The sequence below is a fragment of the Glycine max genome, chromosome 19 (genome assembly GCF_000004515.6).
Source record: "Glycine max cultivar Williams 82 chromosome 19, Glycine_max_v4.0, whole genome shotgun sequence".
In the NCBI taxonomy this organism is placed as follows: Eukaryota; Viridiplantae; Streptophyta; class Magnoliopsida; order Fabales; family Fabaceae; genus Glycine; species Glycine max.
Window position 1 is genome coordinate 24,866,112 of NC_038255.2, and position 9,757 is coordinate 24,875,868.

The 9,757-nt window shown below is 38.9% G+C and overlaps 1 non-coding gene across 1 annotated transcript; it reads right to left on the minus strand.

Moving 5' to 3' along the window:
• Window positions 1–7,562: 7,562 nt before the first annotated feature.
• LOC113000573 (small nucleolar RNA R71) lies at window positions 7,563–7,669 on the minus strand. The gene has a single exon (XR_003265906.1). It is a non-coding gene; the product is annotated as a small nucleolar RNA R71 (small nucleolar RNA).
• Between the last annotated feature and the right edge of the window lie 2,088 nt (window positions 7,670–9,757).

Here is a 9,757-nt window from a genome sequence, read left to right on the forward strand (position 1 = left end):
GTATGAAACATTCTGCCCTTCCACTACCCCAGCAAAGTACCTACTGCATAATCACTTGCATCACACATCAGTTCAAACTCTTGTCCCCAGTCTAGTGCTGTAATCACAGGAGCAGAAACCAACTTGGCTTTGAGGGTGTTAAAGGCTTCTAAACATTCTTCATTAAAAACAAGCACAATATCCTTGTTCAGCAGATTACTTAAGGGTTTAACAATTTTGGAGAAGTCTTTAATGAATCACCAATAGAATCTAGTATGACCTAAAAAACTCCGTTTGCCTTTCACATTAACTGGAGGTTGAAGTTTATCAATAACATCTAGTTTTGCTTTATCCACCTCAATTCCTCTTTTAGAGATCTTGTGTTCCAACACGATACCTTCTTGAACCATAAAGTGACATTTTTCCCAGTTGAGCACCAAATTAGATTCTTCATAGCGCTATAACACTTTCTCTAAATTTGCTAGGCAATTTCCAAAAGATGCACCAAAGACTGAAAAATCATCCATAAAGACTTCAATATATTTCTCTACCATGTCAACAAAAATTGCCATCATACATCACTGGAAAGTAATTGGGGCATTACATAAACCTAACGGCACGCGGCGATAAGCAAATACATCGAAGGGACATGTGAAAGTTGTCTTTTCTTGGTCTTGAGGATCTACTGCAATCTGATTGTAGCTCGAGTATCCGTCCAAGAAACAGTAGAAAGATTGCCCTACAAGTCTCTCAAGCATTTTATCCATGAAGGGAAGCGGGTAATGGTCTTTCCTTGTGGCTTCATTGAGCTTCCTGTAATCAATACACATTCTCCATCCGATGACTGTTCTTGTAGGAATTAGCTCATCTCTATCATTCTTGACCATTGTCATACCTCCCTTTATCGGGACAACTTGAACAGGACTAACCCACGAACTATCCGAAATTGGATAGATGAGCCCTACCTCTAGCAACTTCAGAACTTTTTTTCTTACTTCTTCTTTCATTATAGGATTCAATCTTGTCTGAGGTTGTCTCACGAGCTTGTAATCAGCTTCCAAATTGATATTGCGCATACCATATGATGGAATGATTCCTTTTAAATCAGAGATGTGCCTACCAATAGCCACTTTACGACATTTTAGAATCTACACCAGTTGATCCTATTCTTCCTTCTACAAGGAGTTGCTAATTATAACGGGTTTAGTCTCATTATCCTCCAAAAATACATACATTAAATAAGCTGGAAAGGTCTTCAATTCTGCTTTGGGCTTTTTTGTTGGTCTAGTTTTTTCTAATTCTTCAAGAACCACATGACCAACAGAGTTGTCTTTTGGATCATCAAGCTCTTCATCACAAACTAGGCAGTCTGTCACATAATTAGGTTCTTTTTCCAAAGGGAACTGCAGTACCATGGTTGAAGCTGATAATGCTATCTCCTGCTCCACCCCTTCTTCTTCAAAACAGGCATCACCCATATCTGGGTGTTTCATTGCTTCAAAGAGGTCAAAGGAGATTTTCTTATCCTTTACACTGAGTTCCAATCGACCTTTATCTTTGCCTACAACATATCCAGTAGTTGCCATGCAGGGGTACTCTGGAATAATGGAGACTTCATCCTTTTCTTATTTGGTGATCAATTAATGATGGATTGTGTTAACTTGAAGAATGCTTTCTTGATGTGTTTCAATCTCTGCAAACTCTTCTTCTCTTCTGACCACAACTTTAGTCATGTCATCCACTAACTTACCGATCTGAGTCTCAGCTCTTTTAAATGCTTGTTGCATTGAATCTACTGTATCTTTGAATTGCCTTAACAGGTCATCCAGATTAGACAATCTTTCGGCTTCATTGTGATAATAAGGTTGCCATTCTAACTCCCATTGATAATCTGCAAAAGAATAGTCCTTTTCAAACTGAGTTCCCTGTTGTTCCATTGAATAGCAATCACCTTTAGAGCTAGCTTGATATGTCATGAAGTTTGCCAATACCCTTTCAAGATTAGGAGCTCTTCCTTTCTCATGATAATTGTACATGGTCAACTCTTGTCTCCAGTCAGATTTATTTATAAAATAGAAATAACAATTGTCCTGGTAATGTTCTCCTCCAGCAAAATCATAATTTATTAGTGGAATAGAGATAACAATCTTCATAATACACCGGTAGGAGATTGTATTTCTTCGGAATCACTAAGCTACCTGTAGGAGATTCTATACATACAAAACACTCACAGAAACAACGGTTATCCAGTTCAAAAGGAAAACAAATATGAATAGAAAGTAAATATTCACAGTTTATCAAAGAATAAAGAATAGACACCTAGGACTGAACTAACATTCCAAATAGAAAGAATTTCCTCGGCAATGGAGCCAAAAACTTGTTCAGTCGTGGCAAGTGCACTGGATCGCGCAAGTAGTATAAAATGGTAAGAACTGAGTATCGAATTCTCGGGGAACTTGTGTTACTTGGTAAAGCTATATTCAGTGAATAGGTGTCTAGTATGAAAAGAGATGTGTGGATTATGCACAGGTATGTAAACTAACTATTAAAAGGAAAATCACGTGAGTAATGATGCGTAAAGACAAAAAGACAACACATTGGTCTTCCTAGTAGGTGCCTGATGTTAAAAGGATATTCTCTACTTAACAATGCTCATGTGTTCTATGGTGTCTCTTGAAATGCTAAACCCAGATTCCTCATGATAGTCTAGTCTAATCCTGATCAAGCATCGTCCTTAGATTCCTTTTGTTGGACTAAACTCGACCAGAACCACATTAAGACAAACATACAAACAAATAGGTTACCGTACCCCGATTCCTCATGATAATACGATAAACTAGCCCTGTCCTATCAAGTTTTAAGAATCAGACCAGTTTCCACTGTTGAATGATCCTAACAACGCGTGCATCAACGTCATCAAGGCAAAAGCACACTGAAATGACGTACTGATAGCACAAAGAACACATAAAACATCATTAAATGGATATACAAGTATTTACATCAGGTACCTACAAGGAAGAACCAATAAAGGATTTAGCTCTCCATATCTGGGAAGCTTCCTTTACGACAAAGAGAATGGAAAGATGAAGGATTGAAGAAATACAAGTAGTAGGTGTCTCCTCCACCTCTAGAACCTCATAATCACTCACAAACTCATCTTAAGCTCTCAATACGGCTTCCTCTTCAAGCTCCGATCTCTGCAGGTCTTCGCACAACAAAATCTCTTAAAATCTCTGGAACTTGGACCTTTCTCTCTCTAGAAATCTCTAAAAATGAAAAAGCTCAAGGAAAAGCCCAAACTCCCTCTCCAAAATCTGATTTTAGGCTTAAATAGGTGACTTTGTTTATGCTAGCGCGCTTAGCGCGACTATGGACTGCTCAGCGCGCATTAGTGGATTTTAGCATAGCGCGTGCTTTTCTCGCTCAATGGATGGATTGAAGTGGTGCGCTTAGCAGGATGGCCATTCGCTCAGCGAACATGCACAGCTCATCCTTTTCCAGATTCTTCCTCGCGCTCAGCCGAGGAGTGTTGCGCTCAGTGGTTGCATCGCTAAGCCATCAGATTGGCTTAGTGAGAGGATGAAAATAAGCACTTCACAAACTTGCCTAATTAACCTGAAATTGAGAGGAAATAATTATTAAACACACAAAATGGATGTACTAAGTATTTATTACCTATCTTAACAAAAAGTAATTACAACACTACAAAATAACCATAAATTGGAGGAGTTTGATACAATATACACAGTTTTTATACACAAAAGTTAGTCGTATTCATCGACTAACATCCTCCTCGAATTTTAGCCAGTCTGCATCAATTAGACTTTGCACCTTTTGTTTCAAGGTCATACAACGCTTAATGGAATGCTCCGGAACTCGTCCATGATAAGGACATGTTGCATTCAAGTTGTATCCTCGGAAAAATGGAGGTTGAGGAATCTTTGTTGGGATTATGGTTAGCATTGCGTTATTGAGTAGATATGGTATTAATTTAGCATTCGACACCAGAATTGGGGTGAATTCTACAACCTTTTTTTCTAGAAAATTCCTTTCCTGGTTAGTGTTTTGGTTCGTATTAAGGGTGGTGTTTGGCCTCGGATGTGTAGCAGGCAGGTTTTGTGGCTAATTTAGGGGCGACCTTTGTGGATGATTGGGTGTTCCTGGCTGATAGTGGTGGGTAATGAGAAGGACTGATATTGGCAGAGTATTGATATTGTTGAGCTAGTGGGAAATTTGGCCATGTAGGAATGACAGTCACAGGACGGGTTTATCCCTCCTTCTTATTCTCTCCATTTGCCCCAGGCTTTCTATTCATTGAAGCAACATAATCAACTTTGCCTCCTCTCAAACCCACTTCGATCCTCTCGCCAGCAAACACTAAATCTGCAAAACTCGAAGGCATGTATCCCACCATCTTCTCATAGTAGAACACCGGTAACGTGTCCACTATCATTGTTATCATTTCCCTCTCCATCATTGGGGGTGCTACTTAAGTTGCCAGATCCCTTCACCTTTGGGTGTATTCTTTGAAAGATTCATGATCCCTCTTACACATTTTCTATAGTTGCATTCTATCCAGGGCCATATAAGAATTGTACTAATACTGCCTAATGAAGGAAACCATTAGGTCCTTCCAGGAATAGACCCGAGAAGGTTCCAGATTAGTATACTGGGTGACTGCTGCCCTAATAAGACTCTCCTGGAAGAAATGCATCAATAATTTTTCATGCAGTGCATCTTCAAGTGATTCTTGGGGCAAGTAGTCCCCTTGTACTTATCGAAATCCAACACCTTGAACTTTGGAGGAATGACCGCGTCGGGCACTAGTAACTCTGTCATGTTAGCAAAGGCATAATTTTTGTCTCCTTCAATGGCCCTCAGCCTTTATTCTATATGATTGAATTTTTCCTTTTCCACCATGGCAGGAGGCACTCTTCCCACCGCAAATGCAGGGATTATGGTGCTGTGTCATTATTTTCTCCTATTTCTTACCCCTTTCTGTCTCCATTATAATTACTGATTAGCCTTAATTGTCAAATTAATTTTGCAATTTTATCATTTGGGCCTACTTGACTAAATTTGTGTTTTAATTTAATTTCAGGAGAATTATAAGCAATTGGGCTGAACTGGCTTGGACTTGAAGAGAGCAGACAATTTTATTTGTCCTCCAGTTTTATTTTATTTCGTTTTTCGGCTGTATTTTTGTAATTGGGCCACCAGACCTTATTGGGCCTGATAATTAGATTTGTAAGCTTTGGGACCTAGTGACCTTTAGTGAGCCCAACTACTAGGGTTTTAAGGTGGTTTATGTTACTGTTCACGCAGAGAGTATTGTAGGGTTTCATTTTCAGTTTTAGCGTTACTGTTCATGCGCATGGTACTGTTCACGTAGAGACTCCATTTTCATTTTCTGCTTCAAATTCCAGTTTTGTTTTCTGCTTTTAATTCCAGTTTCATTTTCACTTATGTCTTCTAATTTTAGTTCGTTTTATGCCTTTGATTTCCTATTCGTTTCAGCATTTCGTTTCCAATTGTAATTTCATTTTCAGTTTCTGTTTGTAGATTCATTTTCATTTCTGTGTTGCAATTAGTTTCCAGTTGCAGTATTTCGTTTCTGTAGTTAATGGAAGGTTGAATCTCTAGTGTTGTTTTCTCTTGAGGATTAAGCATAGCTTTCTTTGAGGTTTTGTTATTAATATTATGTTATGATCAATTTTTCCCTTCACCAATTTCTGTATTTGTTGCTGATATTAATCCATGCATGCTTAATGCTTGATTAATTGTCTCTATGCTTAATTAACGTTCATGCTTAATGGACATGTGAGAGGGATTAATTGGTGTATGTGTTGCTTAATCACATAATGACAGCCTTGTGTTAATTTTCGCTTAGTAAATTAATTTCGGGTTGGATTAAGTAGTTGAACTGATTAGGGATAAATTCTCGTAACCTAGGATAAGAGACTTTCTTTTGAATCAAGGGGAAACAACATGTTTTAGTTCTATTATCTTTTTAATTCAAGTTTGCTTGTTGTTTAAATTACAAAAACAAACAACCCCCCGATTTCGTTACTATTTTATTATTATATGTTATGAACGTTTGTTTGATCATTGCTCACTGGGAGACGACCTAGGATCACTTCCTAGATACTGCATTTTAATGTTTATTTGATTTGGGTATGGCCCTGATCAAATTTGGCGCCGTTGCCGGGGAGTAGTGGTCCAAAGGTTCATAATTATGTTTTTGTGTCTTTGTGTTTGTTTTTGTGTGTTTTTATAAAATCTGTGTTATGTGATTAATTTGCAATGTTTAGTTGTTTTGTGTGTAGTTTTGTTGTTTAGTGTTGTGTAGTGTTCTGTTTTGTTTTTCAGTCTTGCGCCCCCTGTTCAGAGGCGAAGAGTGCTGTGAGGTGAAGGATGTTGTGAATAGTGCTATGAATAGTGCCGGATTTTGCTAATTAATTGGCAATTTTTGTTTTGATAGCTAGAGTTGTTATTTTTGGCTGATTTTTTGTGTGGTAGTTTCTTTTGATCCATATTTTGTGTGAAAAATACCAGAAGAACTTGGTGTGGCTGAATTTGAGAGATACAAAAAATTTGGGAACTTGTTTTTAGCAAAACTTAAAACGACCTTAACTTTTGCTCTAGTTATCAGAATGACTATTATTATATATGCATTTAGGGTAGAAAAAAATTTCCCATGCCATTCCAACCCGCTAGCGCCAGTTGTGATTCTCAGAACTTAAAAAGTCAGCTGTTTACTAAGTTTTATTTTTTATTTATTTTTCAAGTATTATAGTCCTATTTTTCTAAACTTTTCTTAGGTAGTTTTCATAGTTAGACTTTGAATTTTTGTCTAAAAATTTTTTTGCTGTCTTTTCATGATTTTAGGGTGTTGCTCACAAATTTTAAGCTCATTTGGATATCGTTTGTGTATAGTTGTAGTTTTACCCCTAGCTTTTTACCCCTGGTGCTTGTTTGAGAAACACATGATTTGCTGCATATAGTGCATGACTACGGGCAATGCAGGTGATTTACAACCCTTTGATCCTGAAATAGATAGAACCTATCATAGATTAGTTAGGCATAGTGTGCATCCTAATCATTCTGTGCATTTTGAGCATTATGAGCATTCTGAGCATTCTATTGCTGGTGATTCTGAACATTCTGATTTTGAGCATTCGGCTGCTAATTTTCATATTGAGAACATTGCTCAATCTCCACCTCGTGAGAGGACTCTTAGGGAGATGGTTGCACCTGACTTCACTTATGAAAGCTTGTGCATTCAATATCCTGATAAGGATGTTCCATATGTTCTCAAGACTGGACTAATACATTTGCAGCCCAAGTTTCATGGTCTTGCAGGTGAAGATCCTCATAAGCATCGTAAGGAGTTCCATATTGTCTGTTCCACCATGAAACCCCCTGATCTCCAGGAAGATCATATCTTTCTAAAGGCTTTTCTTCATTCTCTAGAGGGAGTGGCGAAAGATTGGATGTACTACCTTGCTCCCAGGTCCATTACCAGCTAGGATGACCTTAAGAGGGTGTTCTTAGAGAAATTCTTCCTTGCATCTAGGACCACTGCCATCAGAAAAGACATTTCAGGCATCAGGCAACTTAGTGGAGAGAGCTTGTATGAGTACTGGGAAAGATTCAAGAAATTGTGTGCAAGTTGTCCTCACCACCAGATTTCTGAGCAACTCCTTCTGCAATATTTCTATAAGGGACTTAGCAACATGGAGAGGAGTATGATTGATGCTGCCAATGGTGGAGCTCTTGGTGATATGACTCCTGTTGAGGCTAGGAATCTGATTGAGAAAATGGCTTCCAACTCCCAACAATTCATTGCAAGAAATGATGCTATTGTCCTTAGAGGAGTCCATGATGTGGCCACGGATTCATCTTCATTTGCTGAAAATAAAAAGCTTAAGGGAAAACTTGATGCCTTGGTCAACCTAGTAACTCAGCTTGCCATGAATAAAAAATCTGCACCTATTGCAAGAGTCTGTGGTCTATGTTCCTCTGCAGATCACCATACAGATCTCTGTCCTTCTTTGCAGTAATCTGGAGTCAGTGAGCAACCTGAAGCTTATGCTGCAAACATTTATAATAGACCCCCTCAGTAGCAAAACCAACAACAACAGAATAATTATGACCTTTTAAGCAACAGATACAATCCAGGTTGGAGAAATCATCCAAATCTGAGATGGGCAAGTCCTCCACAACAACAACAGCCTATCCCTCTTTTCTAGAATGTTGCTGGTCCAAGCAAGCCTTATGTTCCTCCTCCAATACAGCAGTAGCAATAGCATTAGTCACAACAAAGACAACAAGCAACTGAGGCTCCTCCTCAACCTTCCTTAGAAGAGTTAGTGAGGAAAATGATGATCCAGAATATGCAATTTCAGCAAGAGACAAGAGCCTCCATTCAGAGTCTGAAAAATCAGATGGGGCAGATGGCTATTCAGTTGAACCAAGCTCAGTCCCAAAATTCTAACAAATTGCCTTCACAAACTGTGCAGAATCTAAAAAATGTGAGTGTCATCACCTTGAGGTCTGGCAACCAAATTCAACTTGGTCAACCTAGTAACTCAGCTTGCCATAAATCAGAAATCTGCATCTGCACCTGTTACTGTTGCAAGAGTCTATGGTCTATGTTCTTCTACTGCTGACCATACAGATCTATGTCCTTCTTTGCAACAATCTGGAGTCAATGAGCAACCTGAAGCCTATGCTGCAAACATTTATAATAGACCCCTCAACAGCAAAACCAACAACAGCAGAATAATTATGATCTTTCAAGAAATAGATACAATCTAGGTTGGAGGAATCATCCAAATCTGAGATGGGCAAATCCTCCATAGCAGCAACAACAGCCTGTCCCTCCCTTCCAGAATGCTGCTAGTCCAAGCAGGTCATATGTTCCTCCTCCAATGCAGCAGCAACAACAAAGACAACAAGCAACTGAGGCCCCTTCTCAACCTTCCTTAGAGGAGTTAGTGAGGCAAATGACCATCCAGAATATGCAATTTCAGCAAGAGACAAGAGCCTCCATTCAGAGTATGACAAATTAGATGGGGCAGATGGCTACTCAGTTGAACCAAGCTCAGTCCAAAAATTCTGACAAATTGCCTTCACAAAATGCGCAGAATTCGAAAAATGTGAGTGCTATCACCTTGAGGTCTGGCAAGCAAATTGAAGTCCCTCCACCAATAGCAACACCTGCACCTGAACCTATCAAGCTTCATTCCACACCTGAAAAAGAGGATGAGCTAGCTACACAAAAGAGAAAGCTTTATGATCATGAGGGAGCTAACAAAAATTTTCATGCAGGTGGACCTTCTTCTAATAGTTCTGACTTGCAGCAGGCTCTTATCCCTCTTCAATTTCCACCTAGAGCAATTCCAAACAAAAAGATGGAAGAAGTGGATAAGGAGATCTTGGAGACCTTCAGGAAAGTAGAGGTGAACATACCTCTGCTAGATGCCATCAAGCAAATTCCAAGATATGCCAAGTTTCTAAAGGAGTTGTGTACCCACTAAAGGAGGCTCAAAGGCAATGAAAGGATTAGCATGGGCAGAAATGTGTCAGCATTGATAGGTAAATCTATTACTCACATTCCTGAGAAATGTAAGGACCCAAGTACTTTTTGTATACCTTGCATTATTGGGAACAACAAATTTGAGAATGCCATGCTAGATCTAGGAGCATCAGTTAGTGTCATGCCTCTGTCCATTTTCAATTCTTTATCTCTTGGACCTTTGCAACCTACGGATGT